The sequence below is a fragment of the Pagrus pagrus genome (genome assembly GCF_965226575.1).
Source record: "Pagrus pagrus genome assembly, chromosome: 20".
In the NCBI taxonomy this organism is placed as follows: domain Eukaryota; kingdom Metazoa; phylum Chordata; class Actinopteri; order Spariformes; family Sparidae; genus Pagrus; species Pagrus pagrus.
In genome coordinates this window covers 15,707,608-15,724,338 of record NC_140207.1, presented here as the reverse complement: position 1 = coordinate 15,724,338, position 16,731 = coordinate 15,707,608, and the positions used below count along the sequence as shown (strand labels likewise).

Genomic DNA, 16,731 nt, shown 5'->3' with positions numbered 1-16,731 from the left:
CCCGGCTTTGTTGCTGGAAAATGTCCCAACATCTCGCTAGAAATACCCGGTGAGGAAGTCTAATTATGTCCCAGAATCTTGCTAAAAAATACAGTTTCATTGCAGCAAAGATATCTGCCAAATGTCCCAACATTCGCTCAAGTTATCCAATGTTGTCGTTTGAAACAGGAAGTGAAGGATGGTCTTGTGATGGAAGTGGTAGTCTGTCGCCAGGCAGCCATCTCGCCTCGCTATCATACCACCACCCTCCCCCTCATGATAAGAAAGTCAGCTCTTGTACATGTATTCCGAACGTAATACGATACACATTGTATAGATGTTGATACAATGTATATGAATGTCTCCGTGGTTTGCAGAGACATGCATAAGCAACTGCAAGGTCTTAGTCCAAAAAATCTGAATTTGATCTCTTGTTGTGCTGAACATTTTCTGATCCGAGTGTGAGCCGTGTGACTAATTGGATGGTAAGTAATTTTAATTCACATGTTTGGCAGTTGGTGTCCATGTTGCTCAGCGGGAGGGAGGGACACAGCTGAGCAATATCAACAAACAGGCCAGCAATTCTATAATCAGAACAAAATCAACATCCTCATTACTGACTCCAAGCTGCTGCCTACATCAAAAAGGGCTTCAAAACTCTTCCCCCTTGTTTTCAGGGAGTGATTATGTTTAGTGTCAGACCAGACATATCAACTTTTTTTCTTCTTGCACAGAGACATGCTCACCAGAATACTAACAACCTATCAGGGGGATAAAGTTAGAGATATTTTAATCTGTTTCATATTTTGGCTGTTTATTTTATGTAGCGCTGTAATAATGCCGCAACATCTCGCTGAAGTTGAAACCTTCTTTTTCAATAATTAGAAACACACCAATTAAAGGGTGGTAATTGTTTCATGGTATGGGATGTGACACTGTAAACACACGGTACAGTATTTTTTAAACAACTCTGACATGTTTTTCTTCCACGCTCGTAAGCATGGCTGCGCAATTTATCAGCGTGTTCACAATGTTTTCATCAGTTGTTTTCAATTGTTCTTTTGCATCTCCTCCAAAGTGAGCGATGGAGGATTTGGATACAGACTTTTTTGGATGGCTAGGATTAACAAATGTTTCCATCAGCCTTCACTGTTTGAGACAGAGGGAAAGTTCACAGCAGTTGGAGTAATCAGCGTACAGTTTTCATGTGAGTAACGTAAACCTTTAGTCACCTTCTAGAGTTTAACGTCGATCCTATGTCCTCAAAATACATAGTGAAGCTTCATCTACATAACTTTTCTTTTTAAATAATATATATATAATCACATCAATCGTTGACATATTTCTATATGTGTATTAACTTTATGTGTAGTAAAGCAGCAATAGCAGTCATTTATGTATAAACCATTCTGATCCAAATCTTCCTCCACCGCTGCAAATGCAACCACACTGCCAAATGCAACCACACTGCCAAATGCATTGATTAAGCCTGAGCACCTATCAGACCTCGTGCAGCTTGGCCGCACTAGCAGCACTCACTCAGCTGTCCTATCTGATCACGGCCTATACGCTCTTATAATATATTCTGTAATATCACATGACTGTGCATTTTATTTGCCTGCGGCTAAGCTTGGCAGCAACGAGCCGAAAAGTAAAGGCCAAAAGGTTGAAGGTTTCCAGGGCCTTCTGCATGTTTCATGAACACTGCACCCATGACACCTATTGAAATTATGCAGAGGAAATTCAAACATGTGCTGAAAGTCTTTTTTCGAAAATGATTCTCGGCGATACAGGAGCAGCCGCGGCAGCGCCGTGCAGACGAGCGCCGGAGAGAGACGCTGTCAGAGCCTGATTTTAGGTTGAACAGGGCCTCTGACGCCGGCTGTCCCTGTTGTTAGAGCGTAATGGACGTGTCACCCCTGAGGAAAGGCTGCTGGCTGCTTGGGTCACCATGCCCTTCAGCACATGACTCGCACGTCACCGGTGTGACAGGAACATGCAAAAAGCATACAGACGCCATGGCAACTGATTCTGTCTGTGTGTGTGTGTGCGCGCGTATTGATCCGATGTGTTTTCTAAACTGTATTATTGACCTAAATGTTGTTTGTAACATCTAATCTGTTCGAGCCGAGGTGTAATTTTATAAAGAATTTAGAAACACTTGTTAGTTTCACTTACCAAATTGTCGGCTGATGGAAATTTATTGCCGCACGATACAGATGGATCGCTTTCATAAAGCCTGATGTTGCATTGAGGGAGCCAAATATAGTAAGTGTTCCAGTAACTGTACAATGCCTCAGCACACACATACTGTATGCACACCCGCACCCACAAACCACCCACCCACCCCTACACACACACATAAACATACGACAAACACTTTCACATATACAGACGCACACGCACTAACACTTGTTATCGATCTACAGCTTAGCTCATGCCAGCAGGTAGTCCAACTCACCGGTTATTCTGAGGAATTGCTTTCAGTAGCTCAATCCACACACACGCGCGCGAGCACACACACAAACGCACACACACACACTGACACACAAACACTACATGATTGTTTCCAGTGGTTAAATCTACACAATTTGTGCACAACCAACTCTTAAGACACCATCACCTCCTCTTCACAGATCAAGGGCTGAGTTTGTCGATACCACACACACACAAACACACACACACACACACACGCTCTTGCAGCCTTATAACTGAACCATGTTTAATACCGTGAGAGTATAAAGTTGAATACTGTTGCATAGTTAGAACAAAATCCTCTATCCTGTCCTCTCATCCCTCCCCTTCCTCCTCTAAATATTGCTTTCCCTCCTTCTCTGTCATAGTCACGCTTTTTGAATTCTCTTTACAGCCGATAACACAGTTTGGAGTGGAAAGGATAAGGGATTAAAGCATTGTGTGTGAGTATGTATGAATGACTCGGGCGTGCTCGTGTGTGTATCATGTTTGTTGTGATCCCAAGACGGCCGGGGCCCCGCCTCCGCCACCGGGTCCCTTTTTTGAATCTAATTTGAAAACAAGTAAGAGGAACACAAAGTTCAGTTTGTAAAAAAACAACGTTTTGTACAATGGAATGTTTCTCATTAAAGTCAATCAGCCAGTAGACAACAAAAGAACCTTTCATTGAAGAATATGAAGTGAAAATAAAAAACAGGGCACCGCTTTAGCTGGCACCGCTCTCCTTGTAATATGTTATGTGTGCAGCCTCCTCCTCCTCTCCCAAAATCGGCCTCTGTTGTTTGAAACGGATCGAATTAAGATGTTCAAGGATTTTTTTCTTTTCTTTTTTTTTTTTTTTTTGCTCCTTCCCGCTCTTCTGAAAGGTCATAAGTCTAATGTAATTATAGCACATAACTGCGGTAAGGGAAACACATGCCAGGAGATGATATGAACATACAAGCTGTAAACTGCAACTTTCTCTTCGCTAAGCAGAATGTTGCTTTTTTATGACTGAATCAATATCTTTAACTAAGGCTTGTAAAGCAGCCCAGTTAGAGACTTTATTTAGGCTTACCTCCGCCTGACCTCCCCAAACTCCGCCTCGACTTTTGCCTGCATGAGAACAGCAGGAAACCTTGCATAAGAACCAGGAGGCATTACGTACTGCATATATGAAATTGCCCCAGCGTGGTGAACATTTATTAAATTTATCGTGATGTATATACTGTTTCTTGATTTGATTATGCTCCAAACTCGGCTAAACGGATGCTCTTTTCCACTTTCACATTTTTAAGCTATTCAAACTGTGTATGACGTGTCATTTGAAATATTAAAACCAAGTCAGGCATTTAAGATTGACTAAATGTTAAATGGAAAGTAATGCAAAACTGATTAAAACACAATTTTCATTATAAAATATTCTAATGGGTTGCGAGGCAGTTCTGTAGTCCTGTGTAATCAGCCTATTAGAGTATTCAAAATCAAATTGAACAGCGGGGAAAACTGAAGGGGAACGTAAAGGGATACAAAGCTATAAAAAGATACAAATACAGAAGAGGTATACAGAGTAAAGGAACGAGGAGAAAGACAGACCACAGTAGGTTGTTGGATAAGGTTCTCACCATATAGAATTTAATTATTTTCAAATACAGCTTATGCATTTCACATGGTCTGAATCCGAGCCAACTCTGCTTCTACGCCTCTCCGTGGGAGACTCCCAACGGACCGCAATGGCCGAGCTAGCGTTACCGCTAGTGAGCTAATCTGCTAGCATGATTGCTGCCAGCTGACCTGCACTGACCATGCGAGTTTTTGTTTTTAAAATGTTACTATAGTAATGTGTTAGTGACAGACCCACACATGGTACCCAAATCTTTGCATGAACATTTACTATGCATGTAATATATTTTTGAGAGAAGTTGCCTTGCGACAAGTGTTTGTTAGTTTCTTTAATAACATTATTTATAGTTAAATATTTTTTGCATCATTTTTTAATCAGAATTTGACATCTAAATAGAGGTGAACAACATTTTTTTAAAATCCCTTACCCAATGGAGTTTTACTAACTAAGTTTTTCAACTGCAGTTGTCCCTCTTCTTCAGCACAAGCAAACGAGCTAGCAAGGCTGCCGAAAACTAGCCCGCAGATACCCTCTGCTAGCTCCGTCGTCGCGTGACCCTTGCCTCGCAGGTCGTCGCAGAGTCTGAGGCTCTACACATGCAGGAGAGCTCTACAGTGTGGGCACGACTGACAGACCTCCCAAAAATCCATGCCATATATCTGCTGAAAGTTAACTCCAGCAGTTTGCTCTTCTCTCTGTTTCCCTCAATCTATCCCTCACTCTGTCACCGCTTTCCTTCTGCACTTCTCTCCTCATCCGTCAACCCGGATGAGGAGAGAGAATCAATTTCTCCGAAATCTGAGAAAGTGAACAACTGTGCCTTTATTTAGAATCAGGTAATTTCTTTCATCAAAACACGCCAATAATCACTTTGTATAAACACCCCTTAATTTTGATCCCCTCTTCAGTGTCACCTGTCTAACTGAGTAATTTTGTGTCTTTTGTGCCTGGTGAGGTCAAATATAAATCATTCTACAGCTAAGACCAAAAATAAAGAAAAAAGAAAATAACTTATGATGATTATAATAATCAGCACATTGACTACCTCACAAAGAAACAGGTGTTGTGTGTGTGTGTGTGTGTGTGTGTGTGTTTGTGCATGTGTAGGAGGATGGAGGTGGCAGTGTGAGCATGCTCTCTCTGCTATTTGCTCGACTGGTAATCAGCCAAACACGCTACAAGTCTCCTGCTATGATTTGCCCCCCGGTGTGTCTCCAGTCTGAACGCCTGTGAGTAAGTTAGTGTTTCTGTATTTATGCAGTATATATACAGTATATATGTCCGCTCCTGTCAGTGTGTGTGCATGGGACTTTTGTCTGTGCATGAGTGTACTGTATGTCCGCATGTGTGTGTGTGCGTGTGTGCGCGTCTCAGGATTTATATTTGTTTCCTGTGCCTTCCCCCCTGCCGAGAGGTATACCCTGACTGAGGTTTACAGCTTGTGTGTGCGCATGTGTGTGTGCGAGTGTGTGTGTGTGTCCGTGTGGAGTCTCACAAGCTCACAGATGTGTGTATGTGCCGGATGGGAATACAACTCCTAGGACATTTAATCTAGGGAGAATTTCACGCTAGTTACTGCTTGTCATCAAACGTTTCTAGCGTAAAATACTGCAGCGATCTCTCATTGGCGGATGTTCGGGACGAATTCACTGTCAGACCCCTGAGTGCCCCGCTGCCCTCCAGACAGACTCAAAATGTGTGTATGAGTGTGTGTGTGTGAGAGGGAGAGGAAGAAAGAGGAAGACACTAATGATAGGAAAAGTTTGTCCTCTCAATTCTGATGCTTTCCAGTTGAGACAAATGACTCTTGAGTGTTTACGTGCGTATGTAAGAGTTTAAAGTTGAAATGGAGACTTCATAACGCAGAGACATGAAAGCCTCTTTTCTACACACACACACACACACACACACACACACACATCTGATCTCAAGCTTAGGGGAAGACCGATCCAGTATATCCACAGTCGTATGTGTTCACTTATGAACCCACAGCTGCTAGCACCATTACTATGATTTCCTGTGTGTCTCTCTGCCTATCTGCCCCTCAACACACACACATCTAAGGCTCCCATCCAAATGGGTTTTAGCAGGACACATATTTTACACCCGCTTGAGTCGCTCTGATGTTCAGGTGCTTCACTGTAAAATGTGACCTAGGTTGTCTTCTAATGCATATCACAGCCCGACGAAAAAAAAAACGTTCAAAAAAAATGACGTATTCCCTCCACCCCTTCTTAAAAAACAAAGGAAGGAACTCATAACCTTAAGTTTAAACGTCTGCGTAATAGCTTTTTTTGTGTCTCTTTATTAAAAGCATTCAGTATTTAAGCGGGGCAGTGGAAAAACAAAGGACACATTTGTTTAATAGAATAATCCTCTGTGTTTAAGACGACTCCAAAGCTTTCAAATTTGAGCCTTAATGTTTCGACAAGCTGTTCAATCAGTTGTTTTTTGAGGACATCGCAAATGGCAGGCTGTCTCTGAAATACGTTTGCTTGTTTTACCTGACCCACTTTTCCCTCACTGTGTGTGTTTGTCTGCGTGTGTGTGTGTGTGTGCGCGCGCGCTGTCCCTCTTTGCTCAGAAGGTTGTAAATGTAATCTTAGACACATGTTACTTCGGCTGATGTTTTTCAGATTGATGTCAGTTGCGATTAGCATATCTCCTGCCAAGACACAGGAGTGCTCTTTAGAGCCTGGCCTCATACACACTCGCTCTCATACACACACATGTGTGCAAACCGTTGGGTAAACATAGCTCAGCTGCCATTTTGAATGATTGCGCGATGATTATTTGATGCAGTGATTTATTTTGAACGCAGCCTGTAAGTAAACGGAGGCAGGAAATGATGAGAAATCTGACTGACAAGCTCCAAAACAAATTTCTACCCCAAGACAGTCTCCTGACACCCCTTCCCAGCAACATATTATTACATCCTGGCCCCCAAATACGCATTTTAACACTCCCTGGCCTCCAACTTTAATGTCACCCTGTCTGTTTCTTTAAAATGCCGTCTGCTGAGTGCAGCCACGTAAACGCAGCTGTGACCAACACACTCGGAGCCGAAACTGTTTCATTTACATTCATCTTGTGCTTGGGAATGGAGAATTCCTCCTCCAATGTAAGACAGCGGGGGGAACTGTGCAAAACGAATTTCTCGCCATCTCTGGAGAGCCAACGATATAAGGATTCAGAACACACCCTTCAGACAATGGAAGAGGAGGGGGTCTTATTTTCTCCCCCCACTCTCTTTCTCCCCTGTCTCTCTCCACACCTCCCTGACCCTGCTTCCCCTCCACCTGCCCAGCAGAGTGAGAGTACGTGTAGCACCGTACACACCACAGGGGGCGGCGGTGGTGGTGGTGGTGGGCATAGGAGAGACAGAAAGAAAGTCAGATAAAAGTAGTTAAAAGAAGGAGCGGGGGGGGGTGAGTGTGAAGAAACAACAGAAGAGCGACTGACCAAATACCCAGCGACAGAGCGAGAGAGGAAGACAGATGCAGAGAGGGGAAAAAGAAAGAGGGGGGGTGGGAGATGAGAATATATATGCGGTGGCCAGTGTTGTGAGACAAGGCAGGTTGCTGTCACTTTAAAAATGACTGTAATAAAAGTGACCGTCGGAAGATGGATCTGGTGATTTTGGCTTGCTAATCAGTCATCTGTGAAGAGGACCACAGCCCAGATCCAGCGGCCGCCTGACACCTCTTGATTGATGCCTGCGCCCGATAAAAAAGGCCCATTAACTGTCCTCCTATTAAACTGGGTGAAATGGCAAAAAATGCTCCTCTCTCCCACTCTGCTCCTCTAATCTCTCTTTCATTTAAACCATATATCCTTTTATATTTTCTGCCTTTTTTCCCCCCCCCTTATCACTTCCCTCTACGCCGTTAAGGTGGTCTGTTCTTCCCGCAGTTATTATTGAGATAGTGGGCAGAGATGTTAATCAGCGAGGCCTTGCTTGTGTTTTGCGTGTGTTTGCACCGGATGCCGCGTTACTGTACTTGAGTGCAGCCCTCGCACTGGAATCGATACACCAATAGGTGGCCAAAACGCACTTGTCAACGCTTCGGCCGGTACCTGCTGTCACATTCTTGTTAAGTATGCAAATGAGCTTGCGTAATGAGTGATGTCATCAAAGTGTGACTCCAAGCCTCTTCCTTTAGCCTCGTGACATGCGTCAGAAAAAAATAATGACCCCGCAGCTGAATCTCATATCTCCTCATCTCTCCTCCTCTCTCTTAGACACACACACACACACACGCACGCACACACACACACACACACACACACACAAAGATTGCCTGCAATAATAATAACCCCACAGACGACAGCTTCAGCCCCCTCCCTCTCATCCCCTCACCCCCCTCCCACATACAATCAAACAAAGCCTCTCTCTTACCTTGCGCATGACCAATCCTTCCATCTCTCCCTCTTTTTTTCCCCTCCACCATCCTATCTATGCATGCTCTTCCCTCTCTGTAAAACCCAACCACACCTAACAGCAACACCTTGCACTCTCCCGACCATCCCACAGCCTACAGCGCGGCACTCACACCCCCAATAAATACAGCCCTGGTCTGCAGTTTTCCCATCTATCCCTTTTTCTCTGCCCCAGTCTCTTTCCCCTCTCTCTCTCTCTCTCTCTCTCCCTCTCTCTCTCTCCCTCTGTCTTTCCCTCTCCCCTCGCTCCTGGCTGGTGCTGGTGAAATATCAGGGCAAACGGATTCCAGCTTTTTTCTCTGGCTCAGAGGGGTTGTTCTGTGCGATTTGGCCCTGGGGTGCATTTCAGCGCTTCTGATGTGAGAGAGGGGGCGAGAGAGAGAGAGACAGAGAGAGGGCAATGGAGAGAAAGAGAAAGGAAGTGTGAGAGAGAGAAAGAGAGAGAGAGAGAGAGAAGACACCACCAGGGTTTATCCTTTCTTTCTAAAGGGCAGTCAGCGGTTTTAAAACGACAGGCTTTTGACCGGCGTTGAACCAGCAACTCGAGGTGTGCATGCTCTCAGTAGCTTACCGCGGCCTTGAGGTGATCTCCATACATAATCAGGACAATCCACCTCCATGACAGGTGCGCGGCCATCTTGGACTCTCTCTGAGCCAGTGGTGTCCGCGCTGGTGTTCATACGGAAAAAGATGAACGGCTGTAGCGCAGCAGCGTTGGTTACAAGTCGTGTTGAGCGAAATAAAAATGCGTTTATTTTACATTTTATTTATTTTTTTCTTTACTGAACAAGATTTTCCGGTATTTTGATTTAATTCTATTTTTCCACTGAGGACAGCTGTACAAAGATAATAACACGTGCTTAAAAATGAACCTGTATTATTCATTTAAGCCTCTAAAATGTTGAATTATTATGACCTTTGGAGGAGAACGAAAATTACATATTCATCAGAACAAACTGGACAGAATATTTGAGTGTCCTTTAAATTATTCTTTCAATATTTATCCACTTTAACAATGAAGTAAAAATGTGTCTGGTATTTTGAGTTTTCAGGACGGTCATGTCTATAAAATACATTTTTTTAAAGAGCACATTATTTTCAGGTAACATTCCTTTTGGTATTTCCGCAGGTGATTGTGTTTTACCTTCCTCTGTTGAGTGTCCTTGCATGTGTGTAGTTTGCACAACTACACGCATACATGTATATCTATATCTGTGTGTGTGTGAGAGAGAGAGAGAGAGAGTGTGTGTGTGTGTGTGTGTTTATGTTTCCTAATCTTACATCTCACTGTGGGGCGTTCTAAAAGGATTTGTCATTCTCAGCTCAGTTGGGCTGATTGTGAATTAAATGTATTTTTAGGCACCTTTTTTCCGTCCCTTTGTGAACCCAGTTAGAATTGAGGTCAGGACACACAAACAGACATAGACATACACACACACACACGCACACACACACACACGAATGCGCACACCATCTCAGAGAAAGACACATAGCTTTCAGAACAAATCACTGTTGAACTACCCTGTGTGGAATGATTCTGACATTTTGTTTGGGAGAAATAGCATTTAATTGAAGGGAGGGGCGATACGGATGGCAGTTATGCAACCAAGGGAAAATGTCTACATTTCAACCCAAATTGAAAACATAACAGAGTCTGTGTTTGTGTGTGTCTTTGTGTGCATGTGTGTGTGTGTGTGTGTGAGCGTGTGTGTGTCGACGGCTTGTTTGCACCACTTCACTCTTATCCACAGTTTCCTTGCTTGTTTGATTATGAATTAGTTCAAGTTATGGAGTTTATTCCGTAAAAACAATATTGACTTTGCATTATAATGCAGAGTAATCTCTCTCAATCCATCTATCAATCTAGATTGTATTAAATTTGCAGGTATGAAATTAACATGAATGATGAGGAAGTGAAAAGCTCTCACATTTCCTCATATTCACTTCGCTGTTTAATTTTTAATCATTTCATTTTCTACTAATTTTTTTTTATTTTACAAATCTTAACAAGCCATTAATGATGGAAATTAGAGATTAGTTCATTTAAATTTTAATATCCAAGAACAGTAAAAATTATCTCCTTTACTAAGCTTCAAAAATAATTACTGGCTTCTGCTGTTTTATATTTTTTTCTCTAACAAAAAATGATGTTAAACCATGTTGATCTCCATAGGGAAAATATTCTGTCTTTTGCCCCCAACACGGTAAGGTCAGAGGTCAGACTCACCCACAGAACAGGCATCTGAAGCTGGAAAGGACTCAGTGTTTTGCTCAATGACACTTCGGCAGGGTAGTCGTCTGCAGAAATGGCTGCTTGAACCCCGGTCATCTGGTTTAATGACGGACACTGGGAAAGGAGGCTGAAGAGCCCTCATAAGGACTCCTCTAATGCAGTGAAGAAGCCAACAAGCATCTTTCAGGGTCACTGCACACCTCAAAAAACGACGCCTCTCTCTCCCCCTCCATCCTCTCTCTTTCTTTATTCTCTCTTTCGCTCCAAGCGTTGCCAATTTGTCTGAACCGCATCCGCTAATCCGTGCGCATTTACGCATTGGTCATTGCGCCTCCGGTTGACTTGGTTGGCTTGATAGATGATGGCGTCCAGGCAGGAGACTGACTGACTGACTGGCTGACTGTACAAGCTCACAGCTGACAACAGTGTAGGGTGGTCACTCTTTGCTTTGTAACGTGCTGCGACACAAACAGCGAGTGGCGAGGGGAATATCCACCTTTTTGTCCAAATTACAGTGACAATTAAAATCACTGATTAAAACAATCAAGTCAGTGATTTTATTAAAAATTTAACTGAATAATTTTAAAATCTTGTCGTGACATTTTTTATAAATAGGAATCAAAATAAGAAAATAAAATATCTTCATTGTTTTTTTCGGGAGAAACGCTTTAGCAGAAGCAGCGTCACAAATACAGGCCTTCTGTCAAAAAGTAGTGGACCACTGTAATATATTACTGTTAGGTCGTGGGATACATTACTTTTTGAGTAACAAGCCCATCCCCGGACTACTGTATGAGACGCTCCTGACGTTTTCCCCCTGGATGTCGAGATGTCAATCTGTTGCTGTAGAACTGACTTCTCGCTACTGACCGGGTTATTTGCCGTGTTGGGATGGCCCACTGAGTGTCAGAGGGAAAGGAGTAGGGGGGGTTAGGGTGGGGGGGGCATGGATGGATGGATGGTGGAGTGGGGAGGTGGAGGGGTGACAGCCCCCAAGAGAGAGGGAGAGTGGGGGCTCCTGGAGAGGACCTCTCGGACCACTAAATTGACATGTTCAAGCTTCCTGGGTTGTCATGAAGAAAGCGCTTTAATAAGACATGTGACAACATACAGTGGAGCAGCCTCACTTTCACGAGGCCATTAAATAGCAGGCCTTCTGTTAGATTTCAAATTACATTTTTATTGCTTTAATTCGACTTATATTTTATGGCCATAATTTATTTAAGGCAGTGCGTAAAACAACGCGTTATTATCCTCATTATTATTATTTATTCGTCACAATTTAGCATTTCTCATAACATGCTCTGAAAGTGTGATAGAATATTTTACCAAGGTTGCATATTTAATTCATTTTCATTTATTTATCACTGCAGTAAATATGCAAATTGTTGGCAAATTGACTGAGAGTCATTGGAGTTATTTCGATCAGCTGTCGATTAATTTTCCTTTCCTTGCGCACGCAGCACACAGGTGCTATTGTTCCCATCCGCGGCAGCTTTACAGGTCTATAAGTGTATGTGGATCTGAGTGATAATCAATAGAATTTGGCGCTGAACGGAGCTCGAGGCGCCTCGGTGTGTTTTTGTTGGGGGGCATGACGAGGAGGCCGATTTGGGGGGCTTCTTTATTCCTCTGTCCATGTATGGAGGACACTCACTGGACGCGTGTCTATTAAAGAGGGATCAACAATGAAAAAGATCGGAGGACCAAAGGGCCAAGTGGGAGGAGGGCAGGAGGGCGAGGTGAGACTGAATGGAAACAGCAGTGGTGTGTGTGTGAGAGAGAGAGAGATGCACACATGGGGAGCGGGGAGGGTGTGTGTTTCTGAGTGTGTGTGTGTGCGCGCGCGTGTGTGTGTGTTGATTTCCTCTCGCCAGCGACCGAAATGCGGGCGACGACGTCTGCCAAGTCACCCTTCTCCTCCTTCTCCTCCTTGTGTCTCTTCTTCCTCTACTCCTCCTCCCTGCTTGCCACAACACTTGTTCTTCCTCGGGAGCAATATCACGGCAGCCCCTGCCCCGCCTGCATCTGGGTAAAGACTTTACAGTCAGGGGCCATCGATTGCTCTTATCAAATAAACAGAGTGGCACCAGCGGCTGCACGGACCCACCACCCCGCACCTCCACCCCATCCTCACTCCCCTGTCTCCTAATCTTAAGTCCCCCCCCTCCCTCTCAATTCCCCCCCCACCTCTTCCTCCTGCTCGAGAGCCCTAGCAGCTGTGGTCCCATGTAAATTTTACATGATTGGCACCTCCTTATTTTACCCCCCCTCCCCTGCTCCTGCCCCCATTCTCCTGCCCCCCCCCCCCTCCCCTTCATATCATGTTGCATATTAATGCACAGTTTATGCAATAGCTCATCTGACGGTGCGCACCGGCTATCATGTCCGAGTCTTTTCCCTGGGAATTTGCATACCTGATTATAGGCCCTGAAGTGCTTGATTGTTGCTTGGGGAAGGTTGTGTAGTTGCTGAAATGTGATCTTCAGCGGTGGAGACAGGGGTGTAGGCTGTGGAGGAGGGGGGGGGGGGGACGGGGTGCTGAAGCGGCTCCCCTTGACCCTTGAAATGCAACTTAATCCCGCGTGGCCCAGTTTGATTAGGGCATTTTTCTGTCTAATTGTTGTCATCAGGAGTTGCACTATCATTGTGCATCTGGAAGCACTTTGACATCTAAGTCAGTGGTTCTCAGAAAGTGGGGGCTCCAGGATCCTCAAAGGTCCGCGAAGGCCACGCAGGGCCCCCCCCACCCCCCCTCCTCATCCTCCTCCTCCTTCTGGCAATAAGAAGAAATTGTTTAATTGCACTGTGATTTCATTAACCTGAAATTATTCCAATCAGAGAACACATGTCTGAACAAAGGTTTCGCTTGTATCGCCATTAGCGCCACGCTTACAGCAGGTTTACAATGCAATTCCGAATCAATAACAACAACAACAACAACAACAACAAAAAAGGACCCATATTTGGAGTCCCAGGGACGAAATCCAATTAAATGGGGACCCTTGGCATAAGGTGTGTCCATTTGGGGGTCCTTGACATGAAAATGTTGGAGAAGCCCTGATCTAAGTGACTGAGGCAAAGGGCTGCATTGACAGTCTTTGTTTCTTTTTTCTCTTCTCTGCTTTTTTTCCCTCTCTCTCTCTCTCTCTCTCTCTCCCCCCCTCTCCTCTCTGCCTCTCTGTCTCTCTCTCTTTAAAAGGGAGCGGAAGAGTGGGCTGATACCGGTCTCATGTTGCGTATGGATTTTCGTTTATATAATCGATTGAAATGTCCCAATACATTGATTTTGGGTTCAGTGTTTTACAAACAAGCGTTTATGGGTCTCGATTTTATGTTAGGGATGATTCCAGTGTGACACCGATGCGCTAAAGAAGTCGGAGTTGTTGATTTTTAAATAAATGATCTAAACGCAAACAAATAAATACATTTTTGTTTCATGTATAAAAAAAAGAATATTAAAAAAAGTGACTCGGGATGGGGGGAAGGCAGAGAAGAAGAGGGGAAACAGGGTGAAAAAGACACAATATTGTGCTGCCTCTCTCCTTAATCAAATAAAGTGGTGTAAAAAAAAAAAAAAAAAAACACGCGCGCACACACACACAAAAGCATTTCCTTCCCTCTGAATATCTCCTTGAATTATATGCCATCACTAGTGTGTGTGATTGCGGAATATTAAATTAAAGTGGGATAAGTCCGCACCGAGGCGGGCTGCGTCCAATCCGCAACTCATTTCCCCTGTTGTAGCACCGCATCACTGCGCTCCTCTCTTTTCAATGACAATGTGCCAAATCTGGGCATTTTGAAAACACTTTCCATATGCTATTATCGGATCGCTACTGAGCAAGAGAAAGACAGAAAAGAAGAAAAACGGAATGTTTTATACCAAAGGTACCGAGAGTCTACATTTTTATTTCTCTTCTCTTTCAATGGCTTATTATACTTTATGCTTTTTGGGGGATTTTAAGGAGGTAAGAGGAGGTAAATTTGAAGTTGTTGTTTTTTTTAACGATTGCATATTTATGGAGCGATGTTGGATGGCTTTAGGGCTGAGTGTGGGAAAACGTCAAGAGACTTTATGTTGAGCATGTATGGGCAAAAACTTGATTTTGTTTCACAGTTTTTTGCTGCGTTTTCCTCGTTTTGTGGCTAAGGAGTCAATTGTTTTTGCCCACTTCTCTGTGGAGTGTTTTGCCTGCAAACAAGTTGAAGGGGAATGTTTTCTTCGACTTTTTAATTCGCTGGAATCGCAGAAATAATTCTGCCTGTTTTGAGATTTATTCGCAATTAACCGATTTTGCAGCTCCGCACCTCGATTGAACGCAGGTGACAGCTTACGAGTGACTTTGACATTTGGGGGATTTCTGCGTGGCAGATTGCTGTTTTGTTTAGGTGAAAATACAGTTTGAATTATCGCTCATATTTCGAAAGAAGGATTTTTCTAATTTTGCTTGAATTATTCTGGAGTGAGTGGCGGCGTCTTCTGTTGGTGTCATTGCGTTGAAAGAGTTGCACTTAACTTCTTATTGTCTCTTTTATGGGCCTTTATGAAGCTTGTTTGTGCGTGTGTTTGCTGCACGAGAGTTGGCCAGTGGGTCACTGTGGCAGGTTGCGGGTCAGAGCTGTGGGGTTTTTGCGTGTTTTTTTTTCTTTTTGTTTTTTTTTGTGTGTGTGTGTCCTGATGAGGCAGAGGGGTCAGCCATGCAACCCCATGAGGGCGCCGACGCATAGGACAAACAAGGTGGAGGGCTGCGTGCACATCCAGAACACACTGACCAGGTGACTGCTTGTAGAGGAGTTAACCAAATCATTTTAAAAAGATTTTTTATTTTTTTTACAGATAACACGGATCCATGTTTTCAGTTTGACTTCAGAGAATATATTGATGGAGCCACAGTGGTCCCATCCAGACATCTCCCTCTGTGTCAAGCCTTTATGGTAATATCTCCGGACGGATCAAAGTTATTGATCTACTCAAGTGGCATAAGATCACTGAGTGTTCAATACTGCCTTTCACACGTCAGCAGAGGCATTAGAAAATAAAACAACCACCTTTTAAATATTTGATGATTACACTTTAATTAAAAGAGCTTAATTTCAGTCCGCCTGGTCCGTGTTTCTGGTGATGCCACACAGACATTTCTTGGTAATTTATTTGTTTTACAGCACACAAATACTGGCACACGCACGCACGCACACACGAACACACACAAGCAAGCAGGCACACACACACACACACACACACACACACATAGAGAGAGAGAGAGACACCAGACCGGAGTTTACAGATAAAAATCTATAATTAATTGAGGATGCTGCTGATATGGAAATGGGGCGAAATATTAGTTAACGCGGTCTATTGTGGAGCGGTCCTCCGGAGAAAGAGCATCGTCTGCAGGGAGAGAGGGAGGGTGGAGACCGGGGGGATTTACAAAACGCAGGAGGTTAAGATAAGCGGCAGCCTATATCAGTTCTCTAAATCCGCTTTGTACTTTCTCTTTTTCTCATCGAAGACAAATAAAATAACAAACGCAACTCCGCTGAAAATGCCAGCAGCGCGCACAAATTTTAATCACCCGAAAGTGGATAATAAGTACATCCTTTCACAGAAAAGGAGATGATCGGAGGAAAGAAAAAAGAAAAAAGAAAAATCAAGGTGGCTTATGTCTACAAAAGTCCTCCGTTTGGGTGTATAAAGTCGCAAATGAGAAATAGGTCCTCTCCATGCAGCTTTGGGAAGCTCGACGCACGGCCCCGCTGGACTTTTTTGCGCGTCCGCTGCAGCAGCGGGTAGACTCGGTTCTCCAAGCCGTCTGTGAGCGACGCCTCCCAAGGCTGACAGGCTCGAAAAACCCCCCTGGAGGACAGGCAGGCAGCTGCAGCAGCAGTAGCGGCAGCAGCAGCAGCAGCAGGAGCCTTGGATCCGGGTGAAAAAAGTGACGCCTCTGTTCCTCACCTCGACCCACCCACCCCCTTTGTCAGAGACCTCTCTAAACCCAGA

At 44.0% G+C, this 16,731-nt stretch overlaps 1 protein-coding gene across 3 annotated transcripts in view; it reads left to right on the top strand.

Moving 5' to 3' along the window:
* Positions 1-5,224: 5,224 nt before the first annotated feature.
* Positions 5,225-16,731, top strand: part of zfhx4 (zinc finger homeobox 4) — a 95,174-nt gene continuing 83,667 nt past the window's right edge. Inside the window, exon 1 of one of the 3 annotated variants that reach the window (XM_084340482.1) lies at positions 5,225-5,290. The gene's annotated coding sequence lies outside the window, so the exon portion shown is untranslated. Of the gene's footprint in view, positions 5,291-14,492; positions 14,622-16,731 lie in introns of those variants that run through there. The other 2 variants (XM_084340483.1, XM_084340481.1) reach the window with 2 other exon arrangements.